The sequence below is a fragment of the Periophthalmus magnuspinnatus genome, chromosome 19 (genome assembly GCF_009829125.3).
Source record: "Periophthalmus magnuspinnatus isolate fPerMag1 chromosome 19, fPerMag1.2.pri, whole genome shotgun sequence".
NCBI lineage: Eukaryota > Metazoa > Chordata > Actinopteri > Gobiiformes > Gobiidae > Periophthalmus > Periophthalmus magnuspinnatus.
Genome location: NC_047144.1, coordinates 15,292,046 through 15,307,981, shown reverse-complemented (window position 1 = coordinate 15,307,981; position 15,936 = coordinate 15,292,046). Strand labels below are relative to the sequence as shown.

Genomic DNA, 15,936 nt, shown 5'->3' with positions numbered 1-15,936 from the left:
TGTTGTTGTATTGCCTATAATGTTCCACAGTATGGTACAAAACAATTTTATCTCCATGGATAATGTTCTGAAGTATAGTTTTAACTGCCTTTTTTGTGTCAAGTCCAGAAAGTTACATATTGTACCTTTAACATCATTTATATTTAAGATTTTATTAAAATTCTTGCCTAACATGCAAACACATACTTAAATACAGCTGTGAAACACATTGGTGTTGTCATAAAAAATGAATGCAAATAATCTTTTCTGTTACAATCAGATTTATTCAACAAACTTTACATTTCATTGTCTAAATCTAGCTAGCCGGGTGCTGTTGTGTCAATAGTATCAGGTACACTCTAACCCTCACCCTAACCCTCACCCTAACCCTCACCCTAACCCTCACCCTAACCCTCACCCTAACCCTCACCCTAACCCTCACCCTAACCCTCACCCTAACCCTCACAATCAGATTTATTCAACAAACTTTACATTTCATTGTCTAAATCTAGCTAGCCGGGTGCTGTTGTGTCAATAGTATCAGGTACACTCTAACCCTCACCCTAACCCTCACCCTAACCCTCAATCAATCAATCAAACTTTATTTGAAGAGCACTTTACAACAGCAAAAACTGAACCAAAGTGCTTTTCATAAGTGAATTAAAATGTAAAAACAACAACAAAACCCTCACTCTAACCCTCACTCTAACTCTAGGGTTAGAGTTTTCCCACAATGCACTAGGACTGAGTCACTCAGTCCTAGTGCATTGTGTGTCTAAACACACCTGTCTGCAAGGGTGGACTTTTAAAGTAGTCTTCCAAAGTCCACCCCTCCTTCCCCCTCACTCTCTCCTTTTGTTCTCCAGACCCCGCCCAAGTTAGCAACTAATTAAACATGGTCATGGGCAGAGTGTAGTCCTCCACTCTAACGAGTCTTTTTGGCAGCAGTAATTTTGGCGGGAGTATTTTTAGTGGGAGTAGTTTCAGTGGGAGTAGTTTTAGTGGGAGTATTTTTAGTGGGAGTAGTTTTGGCGGGAGTAGTTTTAGTGGGAGTAGTTTTGGGGGGAGTATTTTTAGTGGGAGTAGTTTTAGTGGGAGTATTTTTAGTGGTAGTAGTTTTAGTCGGAGTATTTTTAGTGGGAGTAGTTTTGGCGGGAGTATTTTTAGTGGTAGTAGTTTTGGGGGGAGTATTTTTAGTGGGAGTAGTTTTGGCGGGAGTATTTTTAGTGGGAGTAGTTTTGGGGGGAGTATTTTTAGTGGGAGTAGTTTTAGTGGGAGTAGTTTTGGGGGGAGTATTTTTAGTGGGAGTAGTTTTGGGGGGAGTATTTTTAGTGGGAGTAGTTTTGGGGGGAGTATTTTTAGTGGGAGTAGTTTTGGCGGGAGTAGTTTTAGTGGGAGTAGTTTTGGCGGGAGTAGTTTTAGTGGGAGTAGTTTTGGCCGGGGTCGTTGCCTTTGCCGCTGGACTCTTGGTGGATGGGGTCTGGACTACTTGGGTCTGTGGCTTTTGGTTTTCCATTTTCAGATTGTTAACTAATGAATTTAGGTAACAATTGTCCCTCCGTTTGATGTTCCAAATGTGTGCCGCTGTCTGTTCCTGCTCCCGTCGCCAATGTTCTGCGATCTTTTCCGAGTGTTCTATTGTCTTATTCATCTTCTCTGTTAAGTACTCGTTTATACTCTCCACATGCTGATCTACTGGCATTCTGGAGTGCCCATTAACGTAAAACCCAATCATTGATTCCACTTTTTTTTTCAGACGTCTGGGATTTTCTAGAACGACTTTACAGCCTTCTAAGTTCACTTCAATATCTTTCAATTTTTTCTCCAAAAGTCTGTATTTCTCCCTCTCTTCTTTGAGCATGGGTTGGAATGAGTCAACTTCGAACTTTAATTTCTCATTTGTTTTTCTCAGTTCATTATTTCTATCCTGGAGTACCTTTTTTCCCCTCTCGATATTTTCTGCGTGATCAATCAACTCCGAAAACTCTGCTTCCAAGTTTTTCATTTTTTCATTGCAAGATTCAGCCTTGACTTCGCACAAAACCTTCTTGGTCTCCATCTCTTTCAGTACCTCTACGACCCTACCCCTTTCCTTAATCTCGCTAGCGATGTCAATGTCTTTGTCCAAATTCGTTTTCTTAAGTTTTGCGTTCTCTTTTTTCAAATTCTTAATTTCAATTGTTGTGTCATACTTCAGATTGTTAAATTCTTCTTTTAAACCCGCAATTTTCTCAACAAAACGGTCTTTTCTAATTAGAAAGTCTATTTCAAAAGACTCTTTCGTGGCTATGTACACCTTCTTCTTCTCAATTCGTAGCATGTCTGCAATATCTTCCAGCTCTTTAATCTCAAGGTTCTGTTTTTCGATCCGTTCATCCCTTTCGTCAATGTCTTTTTGTAAAGACTCTCTGATTTGCAACAGTTCCTCAGATTTTTCTTGGAGCTTAACGTTTCTATCCATTTCCAGGTCGGCAATTTGAACCTCTAGTTTTTTCACCTTTGATTCATATTCAACCTGTTGTTTGGATAACAAGTCCATGTATTTGTCTCTTTGTTCTGAAAGCAGAGTTTTAGATTTTTTCTCTGCTGTCTCTAATTGAACAATCCTATTTTTGGCAATATTCAGTTGCGTTTCAAACTTTTTGGCGGACAAGACGTACCCGGCTATCTTGCCCTCGCACATTGATTTTACGGATGCTGTTTCAGTTTGACAGCGTTTTAGTTCAGATCTTAGATCTTTTATCTCCTGGATTTGGCGCTGCTCATTTTCCTCTAACTCAGTTTTTTTTATGTATTTTGTTTGCATGACCCTTTCCAGCTCTTTTAATCGAATGCGGTGGTATTCTTCCCGTTGTTCAATTTTCCATTCCATATATTCCATGGAGCCAGGGGCAGGCTTATTTTGGGCCGGTAATTGAGAAATATCTCTCTTGATCTTTTGCCTAGGCATTTTGATATAGGTAAAGTCTAAAATGGTCAACTCTCTAACTGTTCGTAAAGGCTCAAAATAGTCGTTCTATCGCGCTGTTTGTTGCTAGCCGTATGCTTCTACGTGTGAATGAGATGAAATGAAACGCTCGCACACAGGTACAAACTTGGCAAGCCAGACTGGCAGTGATGTCATAAAGCTTCAAAGAATTCCATTGGTATGACATCACAACTTCAAAGAATCACTTTTGGTTTCTATGGAGACGGAGCACAACAGTTTCATTAGGGCGTATCTAGGGCGTATCTAGGGCGTTCTAGAACAGTGTTTTGTTTTGGGGGGTTTTTGGATTCTTGAATGCGATGATGTCATAGTCTCAGGTGGGGGAGGGGCCACAGGTTCATCTATTGATAATGTTGTATTTAGTTATGAAATATCCAAAAGGTAAATGCACAAATGTTGAACCTGATCATTTCTATTGATTAGACCTAAGAACTCACTGTTTCACAACAGAAATCTGCATTTGAACAATATTCATTTTAAAGGCCCCTCATTTGTGTTAAATATTATTGGCCTATACTGTAGAACAGGGGTCACCAACCTTTTTTAACCTGCTTTGAGCTACTTTATGGGCACTGAGTCCTATGAAGGGCGACCAGTTTGAGACGCTCTTCTGAAATAACACATTTTCTCAGTTTGCCTTTAGTTATACATTATTAATAATGATAAATGACAATCATCTATGTGAACACACTGATCATGTTGGAAGACACTGATCACATTAATGATTTCTCAAAATAATTATCAACAATGAGCAAGGAGGGAAACAGATATCAGTATTCAGCACTTTAACTTTACTAATCTTAGCAATTGTTAAATTTCCAGATGACACTTACATCACTACATCTCATAGGGTGACGCAAGGGTGATTAAAAAAAATAGCAACAGAATAAAATTAAATTTTAGATGCAGCTCATTAGTGAGTTGTGCTATTTTTGAACCAGTCTGCGGGCGACTCATGTGGGGCTTGGGGGCGACATGGCGCCCGCGGGCACAGGGTTGGTGACCCCTGCTGTAGAATGTGGTGATGTCGTCTAAAACCCAGCTATAGTTTAACACTGAGCTGGTCGACAGGTCAGAATGCAGAATCATTGGAGCGGCGGTCACATTCACTGACCCATAGGTTGACAATACGATACTAGCTTCCACAGATAAATGCTGTTGTTGTGTCTTTGGGCAAGACACTTAACCCGCTCCGCCTCCAGTGTCTGCGTACACTGGTGTATGAATGTGTGTGTGAATGGGTGAGTTGTGCCTTGATGTAAAGCGCTTTGAGCATCTTGAAGGTGGAATAGTGCTCTATAAAAATGTGACAATTTACCAAAGTACAAGAACATAAAAGTAGTAAAAGTATAAGAACATAAAAACCTGAAATGCTGTCATATACAGTTGATTAGCTTCGGCATTAGCATTAGCTGCTAATTAAAGCTAAAGTCACATTTAAAGCAGCTCCTGTTTTGTGTCTGCTCTCATTATTTAATCAGCTCATGGCTTCATCATGTTAATCACTTTTGGACACATCCGCCCCCCGTAGAGAGACAGAGGGGCAGCAGAACAGAGGGGGCGAAGTGGAGGAGGAGAGGGAGGAGGGAGGAGTCAGAGAAGGAGGACGGGAGAAGCAGTGGAGGGAAGGAAGGAAAAGGGAGGAGGGTGAAGAGGGAGAAGAGGAGTAGAGAGGGAGGAGGGGTTGAGGGAGGGCAGGAGAAGGGGGAGGAGGAGAGAGGGAGGAGGTGATTGAGAGGGAGGAGGGGGAGAGGGAAGACGGGAGGAGCTAGCAGGGGATGGGGGCAGGCCTGGTGGCTACAACCTCCCACTGAGTCCTTGTTTGTTTCACTGTAAAAATGAAAATTGGCCAACTTTTTCTGTTAGTTTTGCTTTTTGTTTATTTACTTTTTCACAATTTTTTTTTTTGGTTTTGCTGGAGTGAACTCAAAATGACCCCACTGATAAAAAAAAAAATATTCTAGATTCAGCAAAAGCAACCACACTATTCAAATGAACAACTCTTTGGCTTAGAAAAACTTTGAAAAAAATTACTAATTTAAAGGTGCACTGTGCAACTTTTCTAAGTGGGGTTCTACCACCTGGAATGTTCCACAGGATGCATTTTAACGTATCTATTTGTCCAGTATTTATTTAACTACAGGTGTTTTTATTGCTCATGAAATTACCTTGAAAAACTATCTCGATCGTGAACGCCTCTCCATAGATCTGACCTGTCACTTAGCCTGTTCAATGCCATGCTGTGAAACATTCCAGGCAAAGCGACAACAGGACAAGATGAGAAAACACCAGAAAAGTTCCACAGTATAAGTTAATTCTTTATATACACACTTTTTTACAGTGTTACCGTGGCGATACGTTTTTGGGGGGATTAGCGGGTTTTGCTCCACACGGCGATCATTAGAGGGCTCTGAAAATTAGCCTGACCCTGGAGTCCAGCTGTGTGCGGCGAACAGACATGCCCCTCCCCCTTTTCTCGCTCCTCCCCCCTTGCTCGCCCTCTCTCTTTACCCTCTCACTTTCTTTCTTTCTTTCTCTCTCTCTTGTTCCCAGTCCCTTTACCCTTCTCACCCTCTTTCTCTCTCGTGCTCCCTCCTTCTCTCTTTGCCCCGTCTTCTCTCTCTCTCTCCCTTTTGTTCCAAATCCCCCCTACCTTCCCTTCTCTCCCTCTTCCTCCCTCCTCCCATCTCTCCCTCGCTGTCTTCTTTCATCTCCCCTCTCTCTCTGCCTCCCTCCCCTGCACTCTCTGCCCTCCTCCTCCTCCTCTTCTCCCTCCTCCTTTTCCTCCTCTCTGTGCCCCTTGCTCGCTGTCTCTCTCCTCTGTTCTCACCCTCTCTCTCTCTCCCCCTTCGCTTTCTTTCTTTCTTTCTCACCCTCTTTCTCCCCCGGGCTCCCTCCCCTTCCCTCTTCTTCTTCTCTCTCTCTCTCTCTTGTTCCAAATCCTCCCTTCTCTCCCATCTCTCCGCGTCTTCTTCCCCTTCTTTCCCTCTCCCCTCTCTCCATATCTCCCTCCCCTTCACTTTCTTCCCTCCTCCTTTCCTCCCCTCTCTCTGTCTCCCCTTCACTCTCTGCCTCCCTCTTCCTCCTCTCCTCCTCCTCCTCCTCTCTTCCTCCCCTCCTTCTCTCGCTCTTTTGCCAGTCTCACCAGTGTTTTATGGAGAAAACAATGTCTTTACAAAGAGTTGCTGGTCTGACGCTGAGTTTTTTTGTTTTTTTTTTCTTTTCTTTCAAAATCTCTTCCACTTTTCTCTCGTGGATCACACTTTTATTCCACATGTAACTGACAAACACGAGCAAAACGTTGGACACGCCCCTTTTCATTGTTTTATTTTTATTGCTTTCTACGTTTTGTATACACACAGAACTGATCAAATATATGACATTAAGTCTACATAGTTTCATCTTTTTGCTGCAATAATCAGAGTTGCTGGTTTGACTTCGTTCCTGTCCTTGTTTCATTGGGCAAGACACTTCACGTCACACATTGGCATTCTCCAAATCTATTAAAAGTGTTTGTCGCTTTTTCTAAGACTCCAAACTGCAGCAGAAAAATGATAAAACAGTAAATGCTCGGTTTGATGATAGACTTAAAAGTGCGACACGTAACTTTTCTAGAGGGTCTGTTTCCATGGAGACAGGAGGACATTTATTTAAACCTCAGTATGGAGTGTAAGTTTGAGATGTCGTAAACTGACTCATAACAAGTATTTTGGCCGTGCTTTGTTCTAACAGGTCACGTTTGCTTCACTTATGCAAAACAAGTTCATCTGAAACCTCCTCCCAAAATAGACACTCCCTTCTTTCTCTCTCTCACTCTTTCTCCCTCACTTTCTTTCTCTCCCTCTTGTTCCCAATCTCTATCCTTCTACCCTTCTTTCTCTCTCTCTCTCGCTGTCGCTCTCTCTTTGCTCCCCCCTCTCCCTTTCTCACCCCTTCCCTCTCTCTACTTCTCCCTCACTAAATCTCTCTCATCTACTTTCTCTCTCTTTCTCCCTCTTGTTCCATGTCTCCCTCACCCGTACCCCTCTCCCTCCCTCCTCTTTCTCTCCCTCTCTTCTCTCCATCTCTCTGCTCCTGTCTTTCTCCCCCCAGATGCTCTCCCCCTCTCTTTTCCCTCTATCCCTCCTCCCCTTCCCCTCTCTCTGCTCCTGTCTTTCTCTCTGCAGATGCTCTCTCCCCTCTCTCCCTCTCTCTGCTCCAGTCTTTTTCTCCGTAGATGCTCTCTCCTCTCCCTCCTCCCCTCTCTCCCTCTCTCCTCCTATCTTTCTCTCCGCAGATGCTCTCTCCCATGTCTTCCCCTCTCTCTGCTCCTGTCTTTCTCTCCACAGATGCTCTCTCCCCTCTCTCCCTCTCTCTGCTCCAGTCTTTTTCTCCGTAGATGCTCTCTCCTCTCCCTCCTCCCCTCTCTCCCTCTCTCCTCCTATCTTTCTCTCCGCAGATGCTCTCTCCCCTGTCCTCCCCTCTCTCCCTCTCTCCGCTCCTGTCTTTCTCTCTGCAGATGCTCTCTCCCCTCTCTCTCCCTCCTCCCCTCTCTCCCTCTCTCTGCTCCTGTCTTTCTCTCCGCAGATGCTCTCTCCCCTCTCTCTCCCTCCACCCCTCCTCCCCTCTCTGCTCCAGTCTTTTTCTCCGTAGATGCTCTCTCCTCTCTCCCTCCTCCCCTCTCTCCCTCTCTCCTCCTATCTTTCTCTCCACAGATGCTCTCTCCCCTCTCCTCCCCTCTTCCCCTCTCTCTGCTCCTATCTTTCTCTCCGCAGATGCTCTCTCCCCTCTCCTCCCCTCTCTCCCTCTCTGCTCCTGTCTTTCTCTCTGCAGATGCTCTCTCCTCTCTCTCCCTCTCTCTGCTCCTGTCTGTCTCTCCGCAGATGCTCTCTCCCCTCTCTCTCCCTCCACCCCTCTCTCCCTCTCTCTGCTCCTGTCCTTCTCTCCGCAGATGCTCTCTCCTCTCTCCCCTCTCTCTCCCTCCACCCCTCCTCCCCTCTCTCCCTCTCTCTGCTCCTGTCTTTCTCTCCGCAGATGTGTTCTGAATGGCCCTGGCTGGATCAGGCAGCTTAAATGACAGATGGTAAAATACAAACACAAAAAGGCGGTCACATGATGAAGGCTCCAGCTCTAGGACACTGTTCACACTTTCACTCATCCCCCTGTCCCACAGTCTGAAGGAGAGAGCCGAGGCTCGCTTGTGTCTATGTCATTGGCCTATGTGTGTGTGGGCCCATGTGTCTGTGGGCCCGTGTGTCTGTCTGTGGACCGTGTGTCTGTGGGCCTGTCTGTCTGTGGGCCACGTGTCTGTGGGCCACGTGTCTGTGGACCGCGTGTCTGTGGCCCTGTGCGTCTATGGGCTTGTCCTTCTGTGGGGCCGTGTGTCTGTGGGGCCGTGTGTCTGTGGGGCCGTCTGTCGGTGGGGCCGTCTGTCGGTGGGGCCGTCTGTCGGTGGGGCCGTCTGTCGGTGGGGCCGTCTGTCGGTGGGGCCGTCTGTCGGTGGGGCCGTCTGTCGGTGGGGCCGTCTGTCGGTGGGCCCGTCTGTCTGTGGGCCACGTGTCTGTGGGCCACGTGTCTGTGGGCCACGTGTCTGTGGGCCACGTGTCTGTGGGCCCGTGTGTCTGTGGGCCCGTGTGTCTGTGGGCCACGTGTCTGTGGGCCACGTGTCTGTGGGCCACGTGTCTGTGGGCCACGTGTCTGTGGGCCACGTGTCTGTGGGCCACGTGTCTGTGGGCCACGTGTCTGTGGGCCACGTGTCTGTGGGCCACGTGTCTGTGGGCCACGTGTCTGTGGGCCACGTGTCTGTGGGCCCGTGTGTCTGTGGGCCCGTGTGTCTGTGGGCCCGTGTGTCTGTGGGGACGTCTGTCTGTGGGGACGTCTGTCTGTGGGGCCGTCTGTCTGTGGGGCCGCGTGTCTGTGGGCCGCGTGTCTGTGGGCCGCGTGTCTGTGGGCCGCGTGTCTGTGGGCCGCGTGTCTGTGGGCCGCGTGTCTGTGGGCCGCGTGTCTGTGGGCCGCGTGTCTGTGGGCCGCGTGTCTGTGGGCCTGTCTGTCTGTGGGCCTGTCTGTCTGTGGGCCTGTCTGTCTGTGGGCCTGTCTGTCTGTGGGCCTGTCTGTCTGTGGGCCTGTCTGTCTGTGGGCCTGTCTGTCTGTGGGCCTGTGTGTCTGTGGGCCTGTGTGTCTGTGGGCCGCGTGTCTGTGGGCCTGTCTGTCTGTGGGCCTGTCTGTCTGTGGGCCTGTGTGTCTGTGGGCCGCGTGTCTGTGGGCCCTTGTGTCTGTGGGCCCTTGTGTCTGTACAAGACATACAAATGTTTTACTATTTAATTTTGAATGTGGTTCACTGGTAGAACAATACATTTTTTTACAAGAACAAGTCCAATTTTGAGCTCTGGGTTTTGTTCCAATTCAGAAATAAAACCAGAAACTTTATCTAAATATCAAAACTGATTTATACAAAGTTTTGAATGTAATTACTGCTATAATCTAATCTCAGTTCTCCCTCTGTTCTGTTTCAGACTTGTGCTTGTTTTATTCACACATTACCACTAATATTATTTTGAAAGTCAAATTTTGATCCCTCTTTAATCCTGAGGTAGACCTGGTTTGGCCCTGGTCTAGCCCTGGTCTAGCCCTGATTTATTCTGAATTTAGTCCAAGTTTAGTCTGGGTTTAGTCCTTGTTTAGTCTGGGTTTAGTCTGGGTTTAGTCCTTGTTTAGTCCGGGTTTAGTCTGGGTTTAGTCTGGGTTTAGTCTGGGTTTAGTCTGGGTTTAGTCTGGGTTTAGTCTGGGTTTAGTCTGGGTTTAGTCTGGGTTTAGGCCTAGTTAAGTCCTGATTTAGTCCTGATCCAAGCTGGGTTTAGTCCTGGTTTAGTCCTGATCCAGTCTGGGTTTAGTCCTGGTTTAATCCTGGTTTAGTCTTGGTTTAGTCCTGATCCAGTCTGGGTTTAGTCCTGGTTTAGTCCTGGTTTAGGCCTGGTTTAGGCCTGGTTTAGGCCTGGTTTAGGCCTGGTTTAGGCCTGGTTTAGGCCTGGTTTAGGCCTGGTTTAGGCCTGGTTTAGTCTGGGTCTAATCCTGGTCTAATCCATAATCACCATATATTTGATAAAAATGTGTCTTGTCCCAGTACAGATATATTACATTAGCAGCTCTTGGAGTCAAACTAAGTCAGCTGTGTCCTGTCTGATCAGGAAGTGCACTGTTATCATGCTAGTTGTTGTTAGCGCTGCCGTGACTACAAAAGTCTGATCTGCTCTGGCCTCTGAAAGGTGTAACCCAGTATTATTTTCATTATTGGGAATGGAAACAATGTGTAGATTTGAGAAGTTTAGTTTTTTGGAAGGGCATCTGGATTAAAACCACATAACACTGAGCAAATCCAGATACTTTAACATCAACTCTATGTCTCTGTAGTCATTGTTTTAGATTGATTGTTGGCTCATTTTTCCCATAGTGCTTTTGGAGGCTCAGACGGAGCGGGGTCCACAGATGGGCAGCGGGGATGGGGTGAAGTTGGCAGAGTTTTGGGGGGAGTCGTCTCGGGGAGAGGGAAGGCGGGGGATGGGGATGGGCAGATTGCAGGCAATGGCTCCAATTCAAATGATCCCTAGACTAACTGGGCAAGAGCCGTAATTGACTGGAGACAGTGCGGGCTTTTATTGTGAAATTTTACTCTTGTTTAACGTAATTTTATTTTGTTAATGCTGCATTTATGTCAATATCAGGACTGAAACAGAACCAAACCAGAAAAATCAGAGTGTTTTTACAGCCACTTAAAGCTCCACTATGTAACATTACTTTCTTACATGGAATCTGCATTGCTTTTGGAATGTCCCGCAATATGGCATTAAACTAATTTATCTCTAATATTTCATAACAGTTGTTTTTATTGTTCAGAAATACCTTGCGTTTTAAGGTAGTCTCCACAGATTTGACTTGTAACTTGTCTCCATGGAGATAGATATGATTAATACCATATATGGAACACTCCAGACAGTGCATCAGCATCTCCATGGAGACAAGCAGGTGGCAGAGAAGTTACACAGAGCACCTTTAATTAAATTATTGCTAATTTGTGTAATTATTTTTGCTTGTTCTGCTAGTTTTAATTGGGTTTTGTTCCGGCTTCGTACTCCAGACCTGACAAAGAGGACCTGGACCTGTTCAAGGACCTGACCACTTGCTCTTTACAGGTGAAATATGGGTCAAATGCAGAGACACATTTCCATAAGAAGATCGTAAAGCATTAAAGTTACACCATGTAACTTTTCTTTTCAACGTGGAGAAGTTATTGTTTTTGCCTAAAATGTTACATGGTAGGGCATTACACTCATCTGTCTTGCACTTATTCAATTGCTCAAAGTGTTTATCACAAAAAAAAAACACAAAAAACCTAAAAATCATGCATTCTTACAGCAAGTGGGCTCGCCTTTCCATTGATCTGACCTGTAACGTGGTCTGGTGGCATCATCTGCTTGTCCCCATGGTAAATAGATAAGTTTAAAGCCACACTATAGAACATTCTATGCAAAGCAGTGACTCAGGCTCTATGGCACATGTGTCAAACTCAAGGCCCGGGGGCCAAATGCGGCCCACCATGTCATTTTATGTGGCTCGTGACAATGTAAATTAAAATATCTGTCCAAAGCTAATCCGGATAAATGCAGTTTAAAGGTTGTCTTTTTGGACGGGAAGTTATGGAGTAAGAGGTGTAGTTGTTATGTCCGACTGATTTACTCAAAGAAATATATACAGTATGTGTTAAAGGGCTCGTATTACGCTGTTTTCTGATCTATGTTATAATGTTTCTTCATCACAAACAGACCTGGAATTGTGTTTTTTTCTTTCATTCACACATATTTAACAAATAATCCCTTCTTCTCTCAAACAGAAAAACAAGAAGGAAGCGACAGTGGCTCAGTGGTTAGAGTGTTGCAGCCTCGCTTCTGTCAGTCTGCCCCAGGGCAGGACTACAATAGTAGCTTACCATCACCAAGTGTGGAAGTGAATGAATAATGACTATAGTGTAGCGCTTTGAGAGGCTTTGAAAAGTGCATTACAAGTGTAAGCCATTATTATTAGAATCATTTGGATGGTTTCAGCTCTGTAATTGTCCATCTTTAATGAACAAAAGGTAAAAGGAGCCAAGTTAACGTGTAAACTACCACTTAATGACATCACAAGGTGGAACAGAGCATCCTGAGCTTTGGAGACAGACTAATAATAAACTTGTGTGAATCAAACAAAACACAAGACCTTCACAAATAGTTCAGTTGGTAGAGTATTTGTCCAGTTCAAATCCCGCTCTCGGCATAAACGTCATTGGTTGATCGGTCAGAATATCAACTGAACCACAAGTTGGCGGTGCGATTCCAGCTCCAATAGATGAATGCTGTCGTTGTGTCCTTGGGCAAGACACTTAACCCACCTCGCCCCCAGTGTCTGTGCACTCCGGTGTATGAATGTGTGCGTGGTTCCTTGATGTAAAGCTAGATTAAAAAGTTTAGCGTAACATTTTGAGCATAAACTTATTCAGTCACCAATGCCTCCAGTAAAGGGAATCATACATGTTGTCTGGGGTGAGATTTTGAAGCATGTATAGCACTATAAATGTGGTTCTGTGGTGTGATTTACATGATCACTCGTCATTATACAGGGAAATTGTCCAACTAATTTATGAGTTTAAATGGGTTGGCCCTGTTGCATGGGCCAACCTGATGTACACGTTTTTCCAGGTTTGGGGATAAACCAAAGCAGAAGACGAGGTTTATGTGGACAACGACGGCACAAATACTCGGATACAATCAAATCAAACCCAGGACCGTGTAGCTGTGAGGTGAGAGTCTTAACCCCCGCACCACTGTGTCTTAAACATTTTATCCTCACAGTGGTGGGAGAAGTACTCAGTTTTGTTACGTAAGTGAAAGTACAGACACCAGAACAAAAAAGTAAAAGTATCACATGGACAAAAAAGTATTAAAGTACCAGTTTAAAAGACTTTGAAATCTAATAAAGCTTCAAACATAGTGATTTTGATAAACATTTGTGCATTTATATTTTAGTTTTACTTAAATTATGAACATGTTAAAAATAAAGCTCAGTCTTTATAGCAGGTCTTAGACAGTAAAACAAAAAAAATAAAATAAAATAAAAATAAATACTTGTAATATAATAGAGCAAAAAATAAATAAATAAATAAATAAAATGAATAAATAAAATGTGTAATATAATAGAGCAAAAATAAATAAATAAAAAATAATAATAAATACAAAATAAAATAATAATGCAGTACGCCCTATTCTCTACTACTATAAATTGTTGACGGTGAAATGTATAGGCTGGTCATAATGTTCTGGCTCATATGAATTCTATTGTTTTAGTCTATTATATCATGTATTGTATAAAACTAATTCTAATTTAACATATGGCACAATCTTAACACTAGCTTCACGTTTCTGTAGTGGTGCACTTAAACAAACACATTATTAAAATGAAATGCAGAAATTCAGATGTTTTAATTTGCATATTTATGTTGATTCTGTGCCATTTTAATTAGATTAGCCAACCTTAAAATCCTAATTAGGCTATTTGCTTTGGATCTACAAAACAATAAAAAGGGAAAAGATGACATAACACGTTTGGATGATTAAAAGTCAACATTTATTTTACAATGTGACTTAAAAAAGAAACTAGTAAATAATTAACATGTTTAGATTAGTAATGGAAAAGGCAACAGTTGTGGTTTCCTTAATGCTTCACTGACTGTGCCATGTCCTAAGGAGGTTTAGAGCTGGTTCATGTTATAGAATATATTTTGACTTTAACTGACAAACAGAAACATGGTAAAGGGTCATGGTAACATTTTTATATCGCACTTTTCCACCTTCAAGGCACTCAAAGAGCTTTACATCATGGAACCACTCACCCATTCACACACACATTCATAAACCAGTGCACACAGACAGTGGGGGTGAGGAGGGTTAAGTGTCTTGCCCAAGGACACAATGACAATATTCATCTGTGGGAGCTGGAATCACACCACCAACCGTGGGTCAGTGAATCTAACCAGTCTACCAATGATATTTTATTATTCTTTAAGTCAAGAGCGGGATTCTAACCAACAACCTTCAGATCACACAACACTCCGCCAGCTGACCTACTGTCGTGTGTTAGAAATTCATAATTGCTCACTAGTTTGTTTGAATATTTGATAATTGACAACAAACAAAAACAAAAATGATGTAAAAACATAAAAGGTTTATAGTATTATAATTCAGGCTTTCTAAATGATTTCCACCTTAACAATTACAATTATAAGTGACGGGATGCACAAATGACAACATGGTGAAACGCTTCAGCTTTGATAATTTAGGAACTTTAATGAAAAAAAAAAAAAAAAAAAAAAAACAACTCTTAGAGTTCCTTAACGCTCCATCAACTGCAAACCTACGGATGTTTAGGAAGGGTTTATAATGAGCTCAAAACCAGACTTGCTCCACATGTCTCCTGTTTGTTTAATGCTGAGGATAAGGCTGTTTTTCCTCTGCCCACATGTCAAACACTCCACTCCTCTGGTCATACATTAACCAATCGACTTCTCGGAACCAAAATACAACAACTTAAAGAAGGATTTGGTTAAAGCAGTGGTTCTTACCCTTGTTGGAGGTACTGAACCCCACCGGTTTCATATGCACATTCACCGAACCCTTGTTTATTGAAAAATATATATATATATATATTTTTTTTCAAATTCAAGACATATGTATGTTTTACTGGTGCACAAAATGAACCGTGCATTAACATCAGTGTGTTCAAAGAATAAAACCAATAAAATGCATGAACTCACAACAAATTACATATATACCTTTTACAAAGACATGACCTTTTTTAATTAAATAATTAAATAAATTCAGTGTGGTAGACACTGAAATTATTTAAATTTTGAACCTTATGTATTTAAATAATGAACTTATTGTATTTATGCTATTTATTATTTTTAACATTTTAACACACACCCATCACCTAATTTCCATAAGGCTACAGAGGTCGGCAACCTTTAGCACGCAAAGAACCATTTGGACCCAGTTTCCACGGAAAATAAAACACTGGGAGCCGCAAATACTTTTTGACATCTAAAATGAAGATAACATTGTATATAATTATAATAATAATGCAACGGAATAATGTAGGTTTTATTTTCACGGACAAGCCTTCGACACGTGGCAGATAAATATGGCAAAAATAAGTTAAGTGCATTAAAAAAATACAACTCACCAAACCGCTGCATCAGAGGGAGCCATGCGCTTGTGTCTTTGGGATGAGGTGGTCCCATCGAGGAGTGATGAGAGACAATGACACCCGCAGTGTGATTATGTCTAGTCTGCTCCACAGTTTCTTTCAAAAAACTCTAAAGGTTTATCTTTTAATCCCAGGTGCTTATTCTCCATGTGCCAAAGCAGTTTTGAAGGTTTCATTGCCTCATTTGCTTTTCCCGCATATTACGCAGAGCGGACTCTGTGCATGAGAGTCACCTGTTGCGACAAACCCATATTTAAGTGGGACTCCTGGTGTTGTCTCTTAAATTTATCTTCCTTTTTCTTGGAGGTCGTGGGCTCCTCTTCTGGCTCCTCAGTTGTCCTTTTCTCCTTTGTTAAAAACTCTCCAAACACTTTTGTTTTGGCTCATTTTCACTCGCTTGTGGCTCTACTTTTGGGCGTCGTGTCTGATGTGTTATACATGATACGTCATTGCGGAGACAAGAGCAGATCTATCACAGATATAATAAACTTGTTACTACATCAAATAGATTTCTGTGGCGATTTCCTATCAGGATTTTCATTATACATCTACGGACAAGCTTTTTAGCGCGTCATGAGGGACGGGCGAAAGTTACGTCCTCCTGATCCTCCTGCTCCTGCGCACAGCGTCTGAAAATCAGGGCTGTGTCTTTACGCAGGACTGTGTGTCTGTGAGACGTGAGCAGTGTTCAAACGGCT

At 43.2% G+C, this 15,936-nt stretch overlaps 1 protein-coding gene across 1 annotated transcript in view; it reads right to left on the bottom strand.

The window, feature by feature from the left end:
* LOC117387491 (protein HID1-like) overlaps positions 1-15,936 on the bottom strand; it is a 53,533-nt gene that overhangs the window by 32,512 nt on the left and 5,085 nt on the right. The gene's annotated exons all lie outside the window — the stretch shown is intronic.